This window comes from Gobius niger, assembly GCF_951799975.1.
Source record: "Gobius niger genome assembly, chromosome: 21".
NCBI classification, from domain to species: domain Eukaryota; kingdom Metazoa; phylum Chordata; class Actinopteri; order Gobiiformes; family Gobiidae; genus Gobius; species Gobius niger.
In genome coordinates, this window is record NC_136872.1 from 6,541,977 (window position 1) to 6,564,043 (window position 22,067).

General features: G+C 44.6%; 1 protein-coding gene across 8 annotated transcripts in view; it reads right to left on the reverse strand.

Moving 5' to 3' along the window:
- Window positions 1-9,736, reverse strand: part of nrxn2b (neurexin 2b) — a 1,057,142-nt gene extending 1,047,406 nt beyond the window's left edge. For 4 of the 8 annotated variants that reach the window (XM_079579562.1, XM_079579560.1, XM_079579561.1 and 1 more), the window contains exon 1: window positions 9,455-9,734. The gene's annotated coding sequence lies outside the window, so the exon portion shown is untranslated. Of the gene's footprint in view, window positions 1-9,454 lie in introns of all 8 variants that reach the window. The other 4 variants (XM_079579564.1, XM_079579563.1, XM_079579565.1 and 1 more) reach the window with 2 other exon arrangements.
- Between the last annotated feature and the right edge of the window lie 12,331 nt (window positions 9,737-22,067).

Below are 22,067 nucleotides of genomic sequence, written 5' to 3' on the forward strand. Positions count from 1 at the left end.
AATCTGAGCTTCTGTTGTTTCCCCTGCTGGAGTGGTGTCTGTACAAATCTGCAACGACAACGCCTCCTCCGACCTACCGCCGTTCACCCATCGAATCCAGCTCACCCAATTGGAAGAGTGTGAAGCCGAACATGCACCTTGCCGTTATCTCAGCGGATTCCTGTGATTTCGTTTTAATCAAAATACCAAGTAATAAGGGATAGAATTGCTCAATCAATCGGCGGAGAGTGTTTTATGAAAAAAATCCATCTCGACTTTGCCTCAGTGAAGCGAGGCTATAATCTCTCACAGTCCTTGCATGTTTGGGCGGAGGAAAAGTATAGTTCCCAATTAAATGATGCCGATACAAACGTAACCTTCGGAAATGAGCAGAGAAAAAAATGCGTTTGATTACAGAAACTGATTAAAAGGTGCCGTTTTACGCTTTATTCAGGCTGTACGGCTAACATCTTAGCCTTGGTGCTTCTTGTCATTTGACTTCAAATAACGCATGTCCAGAAAATAGTCTGGGAAAAGGGGTGATTTTTTTTTTTCCGATGGGTGCGATTGACAAGCCAATCACAGAAAAGCCTAAGAGAAAAGGAAGTTAATAGTTTCACATCGGCATCGGCCTGAAGAGCGGAGACAGATGTGAACAATGTTGTTTTAGATACAAGGAATCAGAAGCAACTCAGTTCAGATTGTAAACGTAGGAGAATTCAACCCCAACGCTCTGCGGCTTTTTCAATCAACCTACGTTCAGAACTGAGGAAAAGACTTTGGATCCATGGCAACAAGAAGGAAATGCTAAGCACATTAACGGAAATAATTGACTAGTGGTTCGTTCCGTGGTCTGTGATTGGATCGACATCAAACTTTTCCAGATTTGACTGGCTGTCGGCAAAGTTCCCGGGGACGGTGCGGCTTTTGAACAGAGTGGACGGCTGGCCAGGTGCAACACAATGGAAGAAAACAGAAAAAAACTACAAAGGTTTTCCCAGATCATAATAACAAACCTGCCACGTTCATCTTATTTCTGAAAGTCCTTTCATCTGACCAACATCAGGCACATCATTTTGGAACACCATCTCCACTTCTGAACATCTTTGTGAGACAGACGTTTGACCTTGAGAGAGGAGACGACGGAGTTCTGTTTTTTTGTTTTATGCGGATGGATCCAGCCATTACAAAGGTATGAAATCAGCATTTTAACAGTTACCAGAGTTAAAACACTATCATTCTTAGCCGCTCACCATTACTGAGAGTTTGGCAACAGACTCAGAACATGTTAGGGTGAAAGTGTCCGGAAGTGTCTGGTCCGTGTGACGTTAATCGGAGTGTGGGCTGGCGTTTGAACCAAAAGCATGGGACGAAACAACACTCCGGGCATGTTTTCGAAGAGGATGCAACATAACAACACGCGATTTCAATAAAGAAGCATCTCCAAGCCTCTTAAATTACACCCGCCGCTCTTCTCCCAGGCAGACGTTTATAGCATTAGTACTTGTCTAGACGCGGATATCCTTCAGCCGGGGCCACACAGGAGAAGCCCGAAACCTCGCCCAATCGATACCTCCATTTTGCATCATCACTACTTCTCAATCCGCGCGAAATCTCCCTCCTCCTCCTCCTCCTCTTCCTCCTTTCTCTCATCGCCGCAATCACTTCTCTCACTCTCATCTCTGACTCCTCAATCAAAAAAGAAAAAAGGTGGATTTCACACACTCTGGCGGCCATCAGCTCCGCCGGTTTCCGAGTGGCGCCGTAGACAGATGGATAGCCTTCATTTTCCTATCTCATTTTGGGGGAGTGTCTTGATTTTTATAGCTCCCTTAAGCTCTCCGTAACGCCGCGTCTTCTCTCGCAAGATGGATGTCGGGCAGCCGGGGCGGTCGAGGAGGTAATGAGGCAGATTGCTCTTTTTTTTCCCCCACCGATGGAGTCCCGGGGATTAGGGCCAGATCACCTATTTGAATGCTTTCAGGAGATGCGAGTCGAGAGAAGGGGTGAGAGGGACGACCGATTCATGACAGCTGGAAAAGAGTCTCTGAAGTATATAACAAACTTATACAATGTTTGAAGCTCAATAACTCAGGCTTGGAATTACATATTAACACAATCCTTCCAGGAAAAAAACTTCATAATATTGTTAAGTTCAAGTTTGTATTCTGTGGGAGCTACTAAAGCGGAGATGTTGTTGCAAGAGTGGAATGAAAACCTCATTTGAACGTTTTGCGTCTTTATATTTCTCCTATCCATAGGCTGTCTCCCGGGAAGGATATTGACCATATTTGGATCACGTCATCATCATCATTGCCGTTAACCTGAAGGTAAAAGGTCCAGTCCAGTCCATTTTTATCATGAAAGGAGCACGTCTTTGAGTTCTCCGTTTTCTCTGAAGAAAATGGGAGTGATGGAGGGGGGGGGGGGGGGGGGCGTTATGGGGGTGTTTTGATAAGAGGAGAAGGGAGGCGTGAGGCGCGAGAGGGAGAGTGACAGGCCGCTCTGACCCTGCAGAGAATGGAGTCTTACACAGTGATGGGTCAGGGATGACAGCTGCTGCAGACAGGACTGTGCTTGGCCTAAATAAACGCAGCGGGCGGCGGAATATCTTATTAGGCAGGAAGCACAGGCAAGTCTTTTCGTTTTGAGTGAGAGCGGCGGTGAGTGTTGGGTCAGTGGTGCACTGTGAAGGCCCGGTTATTAGCCTGGCTTTTGTTAGCGTTGTTCGTGAGACAGAGGTTTGAAATAAGTTGATGATGTGACACTGTTCCTGAAACATCTCCCTAAACACTGCACACTGTTTTCTTTATTAGCGCTCTCAAAGCACTGCTCTCATGCATCAGAATCAGACACCGCACAGCACACTAAAGCTTTGGGTCCGACGCTAAATCAATCAGGCCCAGAAATCTGTTTCTGTTTATTTGACTGATTTTATAGTGTTGTCTCAGAAATCTGCCTTGTCGTCTTCGCTTTTTGAATCATGCGTGAAAAGAGTGGAAAGTGTGTCGAGAATAAACAAAGAATGTTTCTAGTCTTTTGCAAAATGAACTATGACTTGTGTTCAAAGACTGATACCACAGTTTCTACAGTGAGGTTATACACTGACTTGTTCATAGCAGATTGGCTAGTAATTTGTTACTCATTTACAACATTCCATTAAAGTACGGATTCAAGTTATATCAGATTTTTTCGCATTACTTCAGTACCACTTCTACTGCTAGATTGGCCTCGTTAAGTGTAGGGATGCACGGATACCACTTTTTCTAAAACTGATACGAGGACTTTGATTTAAGTACTTGCCGATACTGAATACTGATACAAGTACAAGGCATATTCTTCAACATACTTACTTTTTCACAGCAGATTGGTTAGTAATTAGTTAATTTACTCATTTACATTTCCTTGAGTAAAGTAGGCTACACTTATATAAAATGTATTTATTTTTTCTTTTCTTTTCATTCAATATATTTTTTTATTTTTATTGCACTGTCCGTCATAGACAGAACAACTCATGTCCAAAAGCTCCATTTGCTCTATTCATTTTTCTATGTTTATTTAACAATAGTATTGAGATGTTACATATTACTGCAGCTAAATAGTCTCTTTTTGCCTTCACGGCCTTACAGCTCTGTGTAGATTTTCTCGTGTGTTTATAGCAACTAGCTACTTGCGAGTAGCTACAGCATTTTGATTGTTTTGCTGCAGCTCATTTTCGCTCGATATGGACATGCTGTATCTCTTTATTTTGGATTTTCGGAGTCGTTGGTTTAGTTTTTTCAGATGAAGCCCCAAGGCACAAAATGGCGTAAGAATGGGCAAAACTGTTACCCGCGAGTTAGTGGCTAGTTTAGCAACATTTGCAACATTTAGCTCTGGTTAAATCCAGCACAGATTTAGGGAGTGTCGTCTGTAATAAAGTCAGCTCTATTTGGAATATTGGATTTCCACCAAAGAATTCTCCAGTTTGTTGTTATTTTCTCTCCTCAGTGGAGAGCTGCGTCCTGTTGGAGTTTCTGGTATCGGGACTTCATTAATGAGTACGAGTATGAGTACAAGCATGTGGTATCAGCGCATCCCTATCATTATGCATTAGCTTTACTACAACTGGATTTGCATATGTAGCATTTTGATGATTGTTGCTCATTGTGGACTTGCTGTACCTCTTTATTTTGCTCTTTCTGAGAACTTTTTAGCTGCTGTTGTACAGCTGCATCAAGTCCCTGAGCGTGAAGCGGCTCAAGAACCGCCAGAGCCGTTGACCGCTTGTTAGCAACCGAGGTACAGTGACGACAACATTTAGCGCTGGTTAGATTCAGCACAGACTCTGATTGAAGGAGTGTAATGAAGTAATAAAGTCGGCTGTATGTGGAGGATTGAAATTCCACTAAGAACTCTCAACAGCTTGTTGATCTTTGCTCTACACAGCGGAGTCTTATCAATCGAGAAACACTGCTTCAAACTCCAAACTGTCACTCAGCATTTTCAATTGGAAAGCCACTCCGGCTAGTTACTCAACACAGATAGACTACATGTACAGAGGATAAAAAAAACAACAGTGAAAAGGTCCAGGAAAATTATTCAAATCGGTGGCGGAAATGTGCAATTATTATAAGTCTTCTCAGCGCACAAAGGCAAATGTTAAGCGCCTTTCACTGAGGTGCCCTGAAAGCCCGCGAGAACAATGGCGGAAGTGCGCAGGAGCCCATTTAGAGGAGACAATGTCATCCTGCGGCTTTATTACTGTGTGAAAGAGCGGGCTTTTAAGGATGTCTCCAAATGCTTTCTCTGGCCCGGGACACAGAGTCTGTCTATCCGTCGATATCAAAACGGTAATTCATTATGCGCTGCGCAGGGTTTAATTGTCGGCGAGCGCGCGGTCTTTTGTCGCGGTTTCATGAAGCGGCACAATTGACCGCGACACCGAACAAGTAGAAGCAGGAAATGAGCGCTTTGGAAGATATTAGCGGCGGTGGACGCGGGTTTGAAGACACATGAAGCTTTGATAACGGGTATTGGCTGTAGCGTGCGTGGCCAGAGTAATTATAGTCGCCATAACAGGGGTTTTCTTCTGCAATTTCAGGCTTTAGTCATATTCATTTGCAGATGACTTGACAAAAGCTTTACTCGTGCTTTTATTTGGTTTCGGCACGTAGCTTTTGGTCCATTTTAAACCAATTTTAGCGGCAGGTTTAGTCCGATTTCATCTCGATCCAGGCCTGGTGGTACTTGGAAGGTCAAACATGTCACGAGAAACAACAAAAGCCCGGCCTTTTCTATATATCGAGAGACTATATCCAACAAAGAGTCAAACGGTGAGGACTTTTCCATTACACGCAGGTTTTGGTGTTGGGCAGTCGATGTTTATGCACCGCATCGTTCAAATACATTCAGAAACTTAAGATTTGCCAATATTTTTTAAGACTCTACATTTGAGGAGCAGGACTGTGCTAACATCAAATCTTAACTAAAAAATGTATTGAACCCAAGGCTGTCTGGAGGACAAATTACGAGTTTTTATGTCCTTGGTGTGACAAGTTTGAGAGCGGCTGATCTAAGACAGTGAATTGCGTAATTATTACATGCCTCTGCTTATGTGAATAAAATACTTTTCAGTTCTGAGGATTTGGTCACCTCTCCGTGTCAGCTATGACCTCATGACCGTAAACTCAAACCAGAAGGCGCATTTGTCTCGTAAATAACAGCTTGGTCATTGTTTCTAACGAGTGACACGGAGTAGTCACTCAACAGCACACCCTCCGGACACATAAGTCACATGGCGTCAAGGCTATGACGTCATCCCGGCCTGACCACATGGAGAAAGCATGAAGATGTGACGGTAAAGACTCTCGCGGCACTTTTCCGTTTTAATGGGACGATGGAAAAAGACTGAGGTCACATAAAGGCTATGTAATGCAAACCGGACACTTTCGACACAACAACTTAATGCGAGACACTGCAGGTGAATACGGGAAAAGCTGAACATTACTGATATAAATGTGAGGAAAAAAAATGTATTGCAAGTTTTCTGTCATGTTTTAATATAAAAATGGCCAAAATTGTCGATTTTTTCAGCGACAAAATCTGAAAAATCTGTAAAACCTTAGATTTTTAGGGGGGTTGAAAGCTGCATAAATCAGGCTAGGAATCAGATATTGAAAAATCCCTCTATTTCAAATCTTGATAAGCCTCAAGACTGGAAAGCTTGGAGTTCATAGGAGCTACTATAGCGGCTAACTTGTTGCATGAGTGGCACAAAGTTTGGTACCGAGTGCACGGCACATTTCTCCACTCGTCCGTACTGGGCGTCTCGCAGAAGTAAAAATTCCATATTTGGGTGATAGCGTCATCGTGAACACCCTTCACAGGACACGTGGAAATAAAATCTGCCGATATTTGTGAATGAAAACCCGCGGGAAAAACAGCTTTGTGAAGCGATGTAGTTGCTACTTCTGGTTATCTCGGACAAAACATTATAAATAATCATCGTACGGGGTGAGTTGAGTCAGTTTCATACTCTCACATGCAAACTGAGATATTACGGGATCAAAATATCTCCACTTTCACCACTGCGTCACAAATCAATGCTTTCACCTGCCATGTCTTGTCTTTATTTTACCACAAATCCTTTCCAGCACAAACATCACCACTCACTGTCATACAATTAGTAATAGCTCATTATTAAACCCAGCACTTTGCATCTTCCAACAGCTGCCAGCAGAAACAGTACTAACAGCTCAGTCATAAATAGTCAATATTAAATGAACTAAGGCTGGGTACCATTACATTTTTTTTCCAATACCGGTACTTTAACAATACTTGGTTTATGATACCGACACCTGAACGATACTTTATTGGATACCTACCCGTACAAAGATAGATAGTTTCAGATGTTTGTCATCTAGAACCAGGAAACAGGTCAGTAACGTTCATGTATGCCATAAAAAAGACCATTTCTTTCATTGGAACTGAAACAACCAAGTCACTTCCTTGAACACTGCCCCTCAAAACTTGAATCCAAAGATAGATTTTTTTGATTACTTGACTTTTTTTTTTCCAATGCCAGTAGTACCTCAACCTATTTTTCCAGTGCCCAGCCCTAATAGTCACTCAACACGCCTGGCCTAACGCTCCACAGACCAGGCGACAGTGAGGCTGAAAAGTCTCCAGCAGAGTGCGATTCGTCAAACCTATTAAAGAAGATGGTTCAGTATCAATTTACTGCTCAAGGCGTCATCAGCGCTGGGATGATTTATGGGCTTTCAGCAAACGACAGCTGGCAACTTGAACAAGCGGTTTCAATAACGGAAAACTCCTATTCGAATAAGAGCAAATGGATTTTATTTATGGCAAGACCGTGCAGGTGAGTGTGTGTGTGTGTGTGTGTGTGGGGGGGCTGTAGGCAATAGGGCATTTTTGCAGCAAGAAAATCCAAATATTGGATAGGCCGCGTTTAACCACTTACCCTCGTCGCTATTTTGACACATCTTCCAATACGCTTTTAGATTTGGGTAAAGCCAAACTGGAGAAAGTGTGCTCGGTTCAGGCGGGGGTGAAGGGGTTGCAGCATGGTTCTATTCAGGGGCGGACTGGCCATGTGTCCATTCTGGAAGAGCACAGAAGGGCCACTGGCTCTAGGGCCACCAGTCCCGCCTCAACCGAGCTTTACCCAAATCTAAAAGCTAAAAAGAGAAGCATCAAAATAGCGAGAAAAAGAGGATGAAAAGTCAACCAAAACATGAGAAAAACACGGACAAAAAAACAATACAAAAACGTGAGGAAAAACACAAAATGATAGAAAAAAATCATTAATAAAGCAACAAAAATATGACAAAAAAGTGGCGACGTGACGAAAAGTTTCCATCACTCTTGAGGGTCTTAGCTTTCAAATAAGGCGTTTACATTGTTGCTCTCCAGTCGAGAAGCTTTTAGATTTGGGTAAAGCCCAGTATAAAAAAACATGAATCTAAAAGGAATTCCGTGGAGTATGGTGTGCCACAAGGTTCAATTTTGGGACCATTATTATTTATTATTTATATTAATGATTTTGCTTCTGTTTCTACGACCACCTTTCCAGTTCTTTTTGCTGATGATACCAATAATAATAAAAAAAAAAGAGTCCAGGGCTGTTCTTCAGTCCCAGTCCGCCCCGGTTCTATTTTGGATTGGATTTTACATGTGTTACTTTGAGTCTTTGAGTGGAAAAAAAAAAAGCTGCAGTGTTTGAGGTGCACATGTCCCCACACTGTCCCCCACGCACACCTATGGACAACACTCAATCATTCCAGGCGCCAGATTAAAAAGCCAAGACATCGAAGTTGCCCCAAAAGCTCAGAATTGCATAGTCGAGAAGAAAGAGCGTCCTCCTCCTTTTGGAGCGATCCCACGGCAGGAGCAACGAACGACTCCGCGGAAACCTTACTAGCGCATTATACTAGCACACGAGCGCCACCAACAACTCCACCTCTAGCTACACCTCAATCAACTAACGCGCGCACCGCCACCTCCACCTCCCCGTGCCCTTTACCTCCATCCATCTCTGCACCCCCCCCACCCCCCGAAACCCGCGCGCGCAACGTGACGCCGCGCTGTAATTACTACCCACACTCCTCACCCCCATAACCCCTCTCATACATCACGCTCTCTTCAATGTGACGTTATGCCCCATGCTCTTTTTTTTCTCACTTTCTCCTTGTGGTTGTTGAGACACCGTTACGCACTCCCGTCCCCACGTCCCCACGTCCCCCCCCACCCCCCTCCAGTGGGCGTTCGGCGATGGCGCGGTGGCGCAGGAGTCGCATATTAAAACATAATAAATCCGAGCCCCAAGTCCGAAAAGCGCTGATATCATCCGCACAACGCGAGCAGCCAATTACGTGCGCGGGCGAAGATTTCCCCCCTCCGGCGCTTTGCACACGTGTGTTCTGAGAGGGGATTTTTTTTTTTTTTTTCTTTTTTTTTTCTTAACGATTTTTTTACGCACTCGCAACCGGGGAGGGAAAACAAAAAAAAACACAATGTAAGTCTGCGTTTATCATTCATCCAGACACGGCGTCTCACAGCGTGCGATTCATCCCCTAACGGTGGGTAAAAAAAAACTTGGCTGGACATTGCGCAAACGTGCCCAGGCAAGCGCAACCATGCAGGCTTCCCATCCATCGGCTTCTTGTTGATTAAGAAGACATGGACATAATCTGTGCCACGCGCGGATGTAGACATGGGTACAAGCGCGCGTCTCCAACGGTCATGCTCCCACAGACGCAGAAAACAAACAGGCAAAGACCAAGTCACAATGCGCTCCCAGTATCTCCAAATATTGACCCGTTACGCGTCGCTTTCCTTTCCCCCCCACTTCCAACACAATCCCGCGCGTTATCCAAAGTCTTTTTATTCCTTTCTTACGCCAGACCTGTCACCAAAGAAACACCACAGCTTATAGAAAAGAGGGGGGTAAAAAAAAAAAAAAAGTCCTTACTTGTGTTTTGCGGCGATCCCTCCACGGTAAAATTCTCCAGACTTGTAAAGGAGGGTGGAATAAAATATCCTTAGTCAGAGCTCAAGAAGAGGCGTTAGAAGTGTAGGTATAAGCCACGGGTGCGAGTGCGCGTTATCCAAAGACGCACGTAAGAACGCAGCTTCTCTTTTTTTTTCCCTTTTTTCTTCCTCCCCTCCTTTCCCTCCTGTCTGCTTCAAGACAGATGTGAACGGTCCTGGACGAGCCGCTCCACCTGCATCGCAGCCGTCAAGCGCGCACCGTGCCCCGTGCTCAAGTCGGCTTCAAAATAAAAGCGAGTTCCCCGCCGAAGGGGATCGGACGCTTTTATTGTGGAGGGGGAGGAAGAGGGTTTCCGCGTGGTGGTCGGCGGGTGACTTGATGGATCTTCCACCTGCGTCCGTGCCATCCAGCGGGAGTCGGAGTCGGAGAGAGGAGGCAGCAGCAGCGGCAGCGGCAGTAGTAGCACTGAGGAGGACGCCCGCAGAGGCACGCCCCGCGCTGGACACATGCAGTTACTTCACCCCGGGCCGTGATGGAGATGAGAGAAATAACACCAAACGCTGGCTAGGTTTTTGGTAAGAAAAAATACAGCACATTTCAAAGGCCCTTTTTTTTGTCTAATAGAGGAACGGAGTTTGTTTTGAAAACCTTTCGTGTGTCTTGGGAGGAAAACCCTGCATCTAATTATAAAGCATTTTACATCAAATTCTTGAACTTACAAACACAATCTAATTCTGTGGCATCTTCTTTAATAATTGTTTGTAATCAAAAACTAGGGCCAAACCAATATATCGGCGAAACCGCGATCAAATGGCCGATGTCTCTTCAATTAGGGCCTGGCCGATATGGATTTTGGGGGTCTGATACCGATACCGATATGAAGGGGGTTGTCATGGCTGATAGCCGATATATAGGCCAATAATTTAATTTGACTTTTTTTTTTTTTTTTAATCTCTCAAATAGCCAATAGCTGGGGTCTCCAAGCAAATTTCCCTGGGGTCCGTAATATCTCGGGAGTGTATTGCCGGGGTCCATAAACAAGAGCTACAGTAAGCTACTATTGCAGCCACAGCCAACCTGGGGCCGATTATTGATTTACCACGTGGCTGTAATGTGTTGTTTATATCCTGATCTCTTATCAGTCAGTGCCCTCTGCTGGACTTATTTCCTGTTTTCATTAAGCTGCGCCCGAGTGGCTGGAGTGAGCATTCTGGTTATTTCTTTAAAAATTCATAACTCGGCACAGGAATGGGATAGAGACTAACTTTTTTTTTTACATACTCAAGAATTTGTGCTCTACAAGACAGGGTCCGGATTGAATAATCTCGCAGGCCAGAAGTGGCCCGCAGGCAGAAGACCCCTGGCCTATAGCTAAACATTTATTATTATAGCAACGGTTTCAATTATCCATCCATTTTCTTCTGCTTTATCGGGGGCCGGGTCGCGGGGGCAGCAGTCTCAGCAAAGATGCTCAGACTTACCGATTCACACACACCTCCTCCAGCTGTTCTGGGGGGACCCCGAAGCGACACCAGGCCAGCTCGGAGACATAGTCCCACCAGCGTGTCCTGGGCCTTCCACGATGCCCTGGCAACCACAGCTGGCTCCTTTCGATGTGAAGGAGCAGCGACTCTACTCCGAGCTCCTCCCGGGTAACTGAGCTCCTCACCCGATCTCGAAGGGTGCGCCCAGTCACCCTGCGAAGGAAACTCATTTCGGCCGCTTGTATCCGCATCTCGTCCTTTCGGTCATTACCCAAATCTCATGACCATAGGTGAGAGTGGGAACGTAGATCGATCGGTAAATTGAGAGCTTCACCCCCCGACTCAGCTCCCTCTTCACCAATGTCAATGTCAACTTTATTACCACTTGTCCATTTGTCACCACAACAGTCTGATACAGAGACCGCATCACTGCTGACGCTGCACCGATCCGTCTGTCGATCTCACGCTCCAGCCGTCCCTCACTCATGAACAAGACCCTGAGACACTTGAACTCCTCCACATGAGGCAAGGACTCCCCACCGACCTGTAGAGGGGAAACCACCTTTTTCCGGTGGAGAACCATGGCCTCGGATGTGGAGGTGCTGATCCTCATCCCGGCCGCTACACACTTGGCTGCAAACCGCCCCAGAGCAGCTGAAGGTCCTGATTTGTTTGAAGCCAACAGAACAACATTGTCTGCAAACAGCAGAGATGAGATCCTGAGGCTGCCAAACCGAACACCCTCCGGCCCCTGGCTGCGCCTAGAAATTATGTCCATAAAAGTAATGAACAGAACCGGTGACAAAGGGCAGCCCTGGCGGAGACCAACACGCACCGGGAGCAGGTCTGACTTACTGCCGGCAATGCGAACCAAGCTCCAGCTGCGGTCAAACAGGGAATGGACAGCCCTTAGCATATTTATATAAGGTTTAAACTATAGAAATATATATAAATATATCTATATCTGTCCATTTTTTGTCTCTAATAAAAAACATTCTCTAATAATCAACAATTCTGTGTATGAAGCTTCTATATCAGTGTTGAACTGTGACTGCAGGGGGCGCTGTATGAGGGGCATAGGGCTGATTTATTCAGGTCATTCAGGTTTAGTAGATATTTCAGAGGAAGCTTGTTCGAAAGACAAAAATCAGCAGATAGTAAGATATCGGCCTAAAATACCCAAATATCGGCCCGGTATATATCTGTCGGATGTACGTTTGGAACGGAACAAGAAAACTTCCGACAGATGGCAACAACAAGAGCGTCTAACATCGTCATGAGCTGGGACAATGAAGAAGGCGTTGCCCCTCAGCCTTAAGTCACGTTTTAGAGGTTAGCTCCGTCTTCCTGCCGCTGTCCTTGATTGGATCGATAAACTTTATAACGCGGTCAGTTTTGCACAACATGTCTCCTTTAGTGTTGGGGTGGGCTATCTTGGAACACTTCTTTCCTTCTCACTACCCTTCAAGAGAGTGTTGACGTCTGGGCGGGCGTGACGTCGCATGAAAACTATGAATAGAAGTGGGCACTCGGTCCACTCGAGTCCGTGCGATCCATCCGAATCCCCGGGGGAGCCATAGAACATAGTCCTGGGTATTGACAAGGCAGGTCGATGGAGTTCTTTTACCGCGTGGCCATCCATCCATCCAGCCGTCAGCCCCGCAGTGCCTAAGAGCAGCGTCCAGCACATCGACCATCCGGGCCCCGCCTAGGCAATGATCCAGGCCCCGCCCACTCAGTCACCCAGGCCACGCCCTCTGCACAAACCTCCTTGGGGCCATCCATCACTGCCTCATTGAGCCAGCGAAGCCTGTCAGAGGAGTATTGGCAGAATTCATATATTTATACACTCACTTTTGGACGCTGGGTGGGCTTGGCATGGAAGTGAAAGATGCAGATGTAAGTAATATTGGCAATTTGAGCCATAAAATGACACAAAACTAGCAATACAAAAGAAGCAATTACACTTAAAATGAGATAATATATCCCAATTGACTTGAAATGGGATTTTTTTTTTAATCTGCATTCATTTCGTTCCTCTCGCTGCTGGACATCTGTAGCCTCTTGCAGCCCAAGACGGGGCGGATAAAGATTTCAGAATAAAGCATTCAAATCGTTGTTTGTCCTGCCAGCTTGTTTTATTCCCCCGAATGAATTACACCAAACTAAATACAAATAAAAGTGGAGGCGTCGCTCCGCTGATTCCGAGCGTCTCTGTCCAGGCTCATTCTGGGAAAAAAGACAAATGAAGTGTGCTGCGTGATCAGAGAGAAAAACAAGCCGGCGCAACAAAAACAAAATCAACACGGATCTATCTCGGTATCGTCTTGTTATTGTTGTGAGTGGTTATGACATTTCTGGCAAATTTGCAAATAATAACTAGGGAGAAAGGAAGCTCAGAGAGAGGACTGTAGTCGCGCTGGCAAATTTGTTGGAAAGTTTGAAAGTATTATGCATTGTTCGGGGGCGCGCGCAAGGGTGGAGACAATTTGAGCACGGACATGATCAGAGGAAGCAACACAGACGCTCTTCAGGAGGAGGATTTAGGCTCTGTGAAAGCATCAAACAAGGCATCTAAGGCAGCTACAATACATTAGAATGGTTATCAAAGTGAGGAATGCTGACACAACCACATTGAGTTATAGAACAGCTTACCTGTGCTGCTGGCTCTGAAGAAGTAGTCCTCTTTAGAATAGGGATTGCATTGTTTTTTAGTGTCAAATAGTCTCAAATAAGCTCTGGTTTTGAAAGCAGTCATCTGAAAAGTGCCTCGAACAAACATTAGGTTATGGTTAAGGTATACTTTATTAATCCCTGTAGTGAAATTGGTTCTCTGCATTTTACCCATCCTCAGTGCTGCTGGGGCGACCTCTGTTTTATCCTTGGAAAGCGTAAAAAGAGGGCTGTTTTCTTCGTATCAAAAAAAAAAAAAAAAAAACATTTTCTGGCTGAAGGCATTTTTAAAAAGTGAATGCAGGTTGCTACTACGCTGAGCAGAGTAGACCGATCAACACACAGTTCTCTCTCAGGAAGCGGACCTACTGTAAATTAGTACAGACAACAGAAGTCAGGGGTTTTCTTACAAAAGTATTTAAATTTGGTAAATAAAAAGGTCAGTCTGCAGGGGCGGGTGCTGTGGGCTGAACTAAGGAAGAGAACATAAATGGCTGCTGGCAGGAGATTCAAAGATTACTCAAAAATATGTGAATCACTGTGAGCAACACTGGAGGAATGACACACTAACATGATATAAAGCCTGAAAAAGTGTTTTTTACATAATACCCCCACATTTAAAGGGAGTATTGAGGTGCTGCCAGTTTTTGTTGTTGTTTCTTTAACAAACATCCACAGATGAGAGATACAGAAGGGGGTGGTAATGATTAAGTTCTGGTGCTGTGACAATGAAACCCCAGAAGTGTGGTTCACTTCTTCCATCATTTCCCGATGCATGCTTCAAAGCCTCAGGAGATGGTTCACTGTACTCCACAGCCCCAATGAAGTGGACAGTAAAACAACTCTCACCCTCCCTATGGTCATGAGATTTGGGTAATGGCCGGTAAAGGTCGCGGATACAAGTGGCCAAAATGAGCTTACCTCGCAGGGTGGCTGGGCGCACCCTTCGAGATCGGGTGAGGAGCTCAGTTACCCTGGAGGAGCTTGGAGTAAAGTCGCTGCTCCTTCACGTCGAAAGGTGGGTGGCTAAGGCATCTGTTCCGGATGCTTCCTGGTCGCCTCCCACAGGAGGCGTTCCAGGCATGTCCTATTGGGAGGAGGCCTCGTGGGAGACCCAGGACACGCTGGTGGGACTATGTCTCCGAGCTGGCCTAGTGTCGCCTCGGGGTCCCCCCAGAACCGCTGGAGGAGGTGTGCGTGGATCGGGAAGTCTGGGCATCTCTGCTGAGACTGCTGCCTCTGCGACCCGGCCACAGAAAAACCGGAAGAAAGTGGACGGATGGATGGATGGATGGATGGCATTCAACTCTTTATTATGAACGAATATAAACCACATAGATGTTTTCACTTGAATATAATTAAATCTACATGCATGACAGGATGATTGAGAAAAAGTAATCTTAAAATTAAAAGATACCAACACACTTCTTCCAACATCAACTTAAAGAAATAAAATCTCCTCTAGAGTCGGCAGTGAAAGCTGACGTGTAACTGCCGGTTTCATACGGTCCTGTTGACAGAACGCAGAAATGGTAGCTAATGTAATTGTTGATGGTTGCTTTTAATGTTATTTCCTTTGCCTTGAGGTTTTTTGAAGCTCACACTTTCTATTCCACTTAAGAGGAACGCTCAATCAATCAATCTTTTTTTTTAACACACTTTTCATGCATTTCACCTACCACCACTTTGGATTTGCCACGCTCCTTGTAAATGACTACTTTCTACTAAGACACCACAAAGAAGAGAGACTCCATTCCGCGCTTGGACCGGAAATGGTTGACTCGTTTCTCTTTTCATTGCGATCTTGAAAGTGTCGAACAATGTTGTACGTGTGTAATAGATGATCACAAAATGCCAGCAAATGAAGGCAAATAAGATGAGGCCGCTGCACTCCGCCACAACTTTGCAAATTAGAACTCAATTCAGACACGTTATATCACTCTGTTCAAGGTTGCGGCACTTTTTTTTTTTTCTTTTTTAGTGGTTTGTTTACTGTGGAATGGCTGCGCTGAAATCTCTCACTTTGATGATTATCAGCCAAATCTGCCGCTGGTTCGCCGCTGAGAATAGTTGTCAGAAGGAAAAAAAAAAAAAATGGATTTGTTTTGAGTTTCGCGAGCTGAGGACGGAGATTAATGGGCTCGAGTGGACTCACGCAGAATACGCAACAGAACGAACGCGATGTTGCAACAGGGAGGTTAATGCCGGACATAATTGCATGATAAATCCTGATTTTATGGGTAGAAAAATGAACAGTCGACGGCACAAAAGCAATTAAATGGAGCGCGGTTACATTCATTTGGGTAGAATTTTCATGTTCAAGATGTTTCACAGACCGTCGGCTTTTAAGTGGAGGCTTTAAATGCAATTCATCACAAAATACTTTCTGTGTGGAGTTTGCATGTTCTCCCCGTGTCGGCGCGTGTTTCCTCCTTCCTTCCTCTGGATTCGCTGTGGTGGTGTTTCAATGAGCTTCCGCAATGTCAGAAGATCCGGTGTTGTGTTCATTTTTCACCAAGATCTTGTTTTGATGATGGGAGAGTGTGACCACAGCGCAAAGCCGTCTCCAGCACATCCCAAAGATTCTCAATGCGGTTGAGATTTGGACTCTGTGGCGGCTGATCCAGAGAGGTGGGTATAGCCAAGTAATAATAGTGTTACTTTGAAATAATTCTACTGAAGTAAAAGTAAAGAGGAAAAAAGTACTTGGAGAAAATGTTACTTGAGTTACTGTGAGTAACTGAGCGAAAAAAGTCTTTCCCTTGTGACATAAATGATGAGAAACAAAACGTGACATAATGTGAAAATGTAAATATTTTCAAAGAAAATCCAATAAAAACTAGATGCAAGTTGGTCATTTTGTACTCACTACTGCCACCTCAGGTCTTATGCTGTAACTGCAGTCTCTATATTAAGCTCTTGCATGAAGTAACACCTTTTTGAGTGACAGTGCAGGATTTTAGAGGCAGTTGTGGTGAACAGGTCTGGGCTCGTTCTACACATTAGGACAGTCTCTTGCCCATTCCGGTGCGGAGTTATGGATTTTTAAAGAAATAACCTGTTTGCTCACTCCAGCCACTAGGGGGCAGCTTCAATTTAAAAAAGGAAAGAATTCCTTTCTCAAGTAGAATTTAAAAAGTATGTAAAAACTACTTGCACTTTAAAAAGTTACTTAGGTACATGTTCTTGAAATGATGTCTCAGGCTCCTTGCCCCCGACTTGCTCCAGCAATGTCCTCATGTGTAAAATGAGCCCAGACCGATTCACCACAACTGCCTCTAAAATCCTGCACGGTCACTCAAAAAGTTGTTGCTTTTGGGCCGAAGTAGCTCCAGCGCGCGTGACGTCAAGAAAACACAAGAAACAACTTTTGAGCCCAACTAAAAGATGCAAACTGGAGTCAGACTCGTGTAAATATTGGAGCTGCTTTTCAGCGCTGGCAATCGCTAAGAGGTGCTCTCGGTATGACAAAAGACCCACCGTTGGCTTTCGTTCTTTTTACTCGAAAAGTAAGACAGAACAAGTTTCCGTGAAAAATAAAATCCAATTCTAATAAATGTAAACGCTATTAAGGTAGCATTGCCTTTAGCCTGCAGTACATTAAGAGCAAGTTGTTTGCAGCACTTTATGATGACTGCGCACTATTAACTACTCATTTCACCAGTTCTAAAACATTTACAAAGCTTTCCTCATCATTTGTTGCACGCACTAGATGTCCAGGCACATTTTCTTTCACGCTCAGCACACTAGCATGCAGATTTCTAGACACGTTTACCCTGTGCGGACATGGAGGGGGTGTATGTAAGGCCACAGCGACAACATCAGCACACGCTGACTAAACGGAGATGTGGATCGCTTGGCGTCGAGGGAGGTGCGGGGGGGGGGAGGAATGCATGTCGGTGTGTTTGATCGTCGACAATGTCTCCCGGCTGTGTTCGTGTGTGTGCACAGGCCTCACAGTGGGTTCCCAACAGGAGGGCCGCACTCCCCCGTACCCCCCCACGGCCCCCCGCCGAGTCGTACAGTGAGCACGGACATCGGCGAGAGGGTTTGACGGTCATTAAAACGTCTTACATAAGAAGTGGCTGCTCCGGGCGCCACCGCAGGAGAAGCACTTTGCGGACTTTGTACATGTGAGGATAAGCAATTACTCCCTCGGGCTTCCCCCCCTCCCCCACCCGCCCCTGCAGTTGCTTCACAGGCAAATACTGCACGATGATATCTACAAACAAGATGAGACTAGTGAATTTACAGGCAGAGCAGGACATAGTGGCGTCTGTCCGCTGCTGTTTAACATGTCCCTGTGTGTGTCCAGATCCAGATTGTAATGTCGTCTTCTGCTATTATTCTTTTCACTAAATAAGGTCGGCAAAGCCAAGACAGACCAACTGCGGCAAACTTGGTCCAATGAATAAACATATTGTAATCTGTAAACATGAACAACGTGAGAATCTGCCATTGGAGTGGTAGAAAAAGTCATGTCGGATATTTCACAGTTTCAGATTAAAGTCATTACATTTAAAGTTAGAGTTATTGGGGCAGAATACTCGGGACGTAGACGATTCCGAGTTACTCCAGAATGTATAGACTGAAGTATAGTTTCTATTGCTAGTTGAAGTTCTGAAGCTTTTTTTCCTGTAATGATTTATGAAGCCTTCTAAAAAAAAATAGATACAAGATATAAACAACACATTATAGACATGTGGTAAATGAAGCTTACCACCACAGAGTGTGGAGTGAATGAATAATGACTATAGTGTAGCTTGTAAAGCACAATACAAGTGTAAGCAGTTATTACACATAACGCAATGATGTTTTATTTGAAAATAAAAATAAATGGGATACCTGTGGTATTTCAAATTAAAACAAAGTGTGAATATTTCAGAACTATTTTTACAAACCACTACAGCTAAACAAATATGTGACTGGAATCAAGTATTGATCTTGTGGATATAGTCGTGGGGACGACTGTGCCAGGCTAGTAATCTCTACTACACAATGAGGCCTGCTGTATTTTGGTCTGGGCCATACAGCTCTATGTTATAGCCAACCCGACCAGGCCCCCCATCACTGTCAAGAGCGATAATGTGGCCCCAAGAGAAAAAATGTTTGAGGACCCCTGTTTTAGCGCATCCTCTGTACTCTCTGGGACTAACATGTTTACATTCCACTGTAAGCAAAGATTTTAGTGATGTTGCATCAGGCTGTTCATGTTTAGAGTCTAAACCCAGCTTCCCTGGTAAGCATTGACCCCACACAGTCAGGTCTTGTGCGTTTTTTTTTTCCGTAGAATTTTGGAAACAGGACCATGTCCTATGGACCAATGAGGCCAAAATAGAACTTTATGGCTTGAATGAACAAAGAGGAAAGGCACAGAATTTAAAATGAGGTACTAGTGAAAGAGCTGATACCATGTCCTGTTCTGCCCGTAAAAAACGGCCCTTCTAAGGGAACAATGACAAATAAAATGTTGTTATGCACATGGAGAGTGGTTCATTCAACAAGTCATTCATCAAAATGTTTACTCAATTTAATATAAAATGTATAGTTAAAATTCCATCACTAAAAGGAACATCTGTCCAACTGTTAAGTTTGGGGGTGGATCAATCTGTTTGAGGGTTGTATCACAGCTGCTGACACAGGGAACATTTCACGGGGCAAGGGAAGAATAGTTTTGATTGAATTACGACTAATTCTGAAAGCGAGCGCAGCACAATCTCCTACAAATGGAAGTCAAAGGTTTTGCTATGGCCTCCACATCAGTGGAAATCTGTAGATGGAAATCAAACAAGATAGACAGGCCAGAAGAGACAGCAAAAAATCCTTTTCAACTGGTATTGAAATACTGACCGAAAAAAATATAAAAGGAAATATATAAAGGAATGTCGAATCTGTAACTTTCATCTTCCCATTGTTCACTTTAACAGACATTTTGTCCAGAGGTGTATAAAGTTTGGCACATACCACTGTATATAGAAGACACAGTGGTGCAATCTGCGGTCGGGAATAGACTTCATAATGAAGTCCTTGATGTATTTAATAATATTCAGGGATAGGCAAGTCTGAAAACTGAACCAACATTGAACAATTTTATAATTATGACGTGCGCTGGCTCAGAATGTGCTTTGGGGGCAGGTTAAATACCGCATGCTGCAAATCTCTCCGATCAATGGGCACATGAAATTAATATTGATTTTCTTATCTCACTGTCAGACACCAACAGCGGTCATTTCCCAAAGTGTCCCCTTTTTAGTAAATGGACTGGGATTTGGGACTTTAACCATTGATTGAGTTTGACTATTTCACAAGCAAGTAAAAAGTGTCTACTGTAGGCCATTATTCATAATCCGCAATACGCTATTCCACAGCTGCCCGGACACGAACGAGGCCGACAAACTCTTCACACAAACGCTACATTCCCACGGGGGAAGAGGGGGAAGCGCCTTGCCCAAGGAAACAAAGCAGTAAGTTGTCTATGGACTTGACAATGGCAACTCAAACGGTTTGCAGTGACAACTTTTTAAATGGCCTGTCAAAACTTTAAGATTGAATGAAGTTGAATTTGACTAAACAGTAAGCTATAGCTAGCTTTAGTGGGCGTTTTTAATTGGGCACGGGTTAGGTCAACACACACTGCCTGGCTCCACAAAAACAGTTGTCATTTTAAAAAAAAGGTCCGCCTTTCGCTTTGATGGAATAACCTGGTCATTCAGGATGTTCATGTCGTCAGCTGATTCTTTGAGCACATATTGTGGCTGAACCTAGACCTGACAAAGTGCAGCGACCCCAGTTCAGAACAGTTAGTTACATCCAAGTAGCAACTATTTTTTGGGGGGGTCAGTCAGTGGGAAAGATCTGTTAACCTGAACGCGGACGCTTTTCGGTTTATGTGAACCCAGCCGCCGCACTCGGGACCAATCTTCCTGTACCTCGCCCTGACCGAAGAGTGTTTGCCTTCCCTCTGCTTTTGAAAGTGCATTTCACACAGTCCTCACCATCACTGTAGTAACACAAGCAAGAGAAATGGCCAAGCAACTCAGTGGACACCACAACAACAAATACCCGGGTGTCCACATTTACTCCAGCCTCATGTGGGATGTAAACTCAGTCTGTAGTCGAGTGCAACAAAGACTGTACTTTCTGCAGAGACTAAGACGAAGAAAGTGTCATCAGATGTGACACGTCTGCATGGTTTGGTAGCCTTACAGAAAAATCTGAACTGACTAGGTTCTGGATGACAGAGACAAAATAATAGCCATCATTGCAGCACATAGTTGAGGACACTGTCATCAAACAGACAAGGAAAATCATTTCAGATCCCTGCCATGTCCTTCACTCCCAGTATGAGCTGCTCCCATCCCATGCCTCCCCATATCAGCGAACCTGATGTGTGTGTGATGGAACAAATGAATAAATCCTGAACCACTTAAGTTTTTTTTGTCATACAATTTGCTCGATTTGTCCTCTTAACTTCTTCTCTTGCTGCTTCCCTGCTGACAACACAATATGACGTTGAAGATGATTTTGTCCTCCATTAGACTCCCCGCGTAAATCTCCGTGGATTATCATGACCGCTCCCTTCATGTTGAGTTATGCTAGTTGCTCTCTGTTGTTTAGCCGACTCAACACTAAAGCCTTGGCTGCTAACACAAGACACATCTCCATACACGTGTCCCCAGATGCACCTGGGGCCTTGACGCGCCCCTTGTTTCTGATCGCAGCCATTTCTTCAACCCGCTGCTCAATCTCGGCTTTTCTTTGTTACTTTCTCTTCTCTCGCCCCGTCTCTTCATTCATTCTCCGGCTTCATTCTGGTTTAATTTGCTCGACTGGCATGCGAAGTATGCGTTTGTGTCAGCTGGGCGTCTGCAAAGGTAAGTGATGGGGCAATAACCATAGGGAAACAATAGGATGGGGAAAGCTATTGAGGCATTACTTAAAAAGTCTTTCTTTTGAGGTTGGCGACTTTGTTGTACGCCTTTAAAGCCTCACCAGAGTAGGACGACTGCAGTGAGGTTTGACATTATAAAGAAGTGACTCAGCCTGAGTGGTTAGTGCTGTTGACTCACATCAGCAAGTTACTTTTGGTGTACTTTCATCCCCTGTGAGGGACAGTTTGGGCAGTGCATGTGCTTCCCCGTGTCTGGATTGGTTTCATCTTGGTCCTCAACTTCTCCCTTCGATACAAAACATGTACAATAGGTTTGCAGATGGGTCCACAGATGCGACACTAACAAATGCAAACGGGACGAATGTAAAGGGTGCATTCAAATGATGCATGTTTCAACAGATCTTTACATATAAACCACCATACCAGGGGTAGGCAGTTTGTGTATGGAGGGCCGATTTTCTTCAATGCCAAAACACCAAAGCTTATATACAAATATAAGCTTTGGTCTCTGATTTATGAATAAATGTTTCTCTTGGGGGCCAAA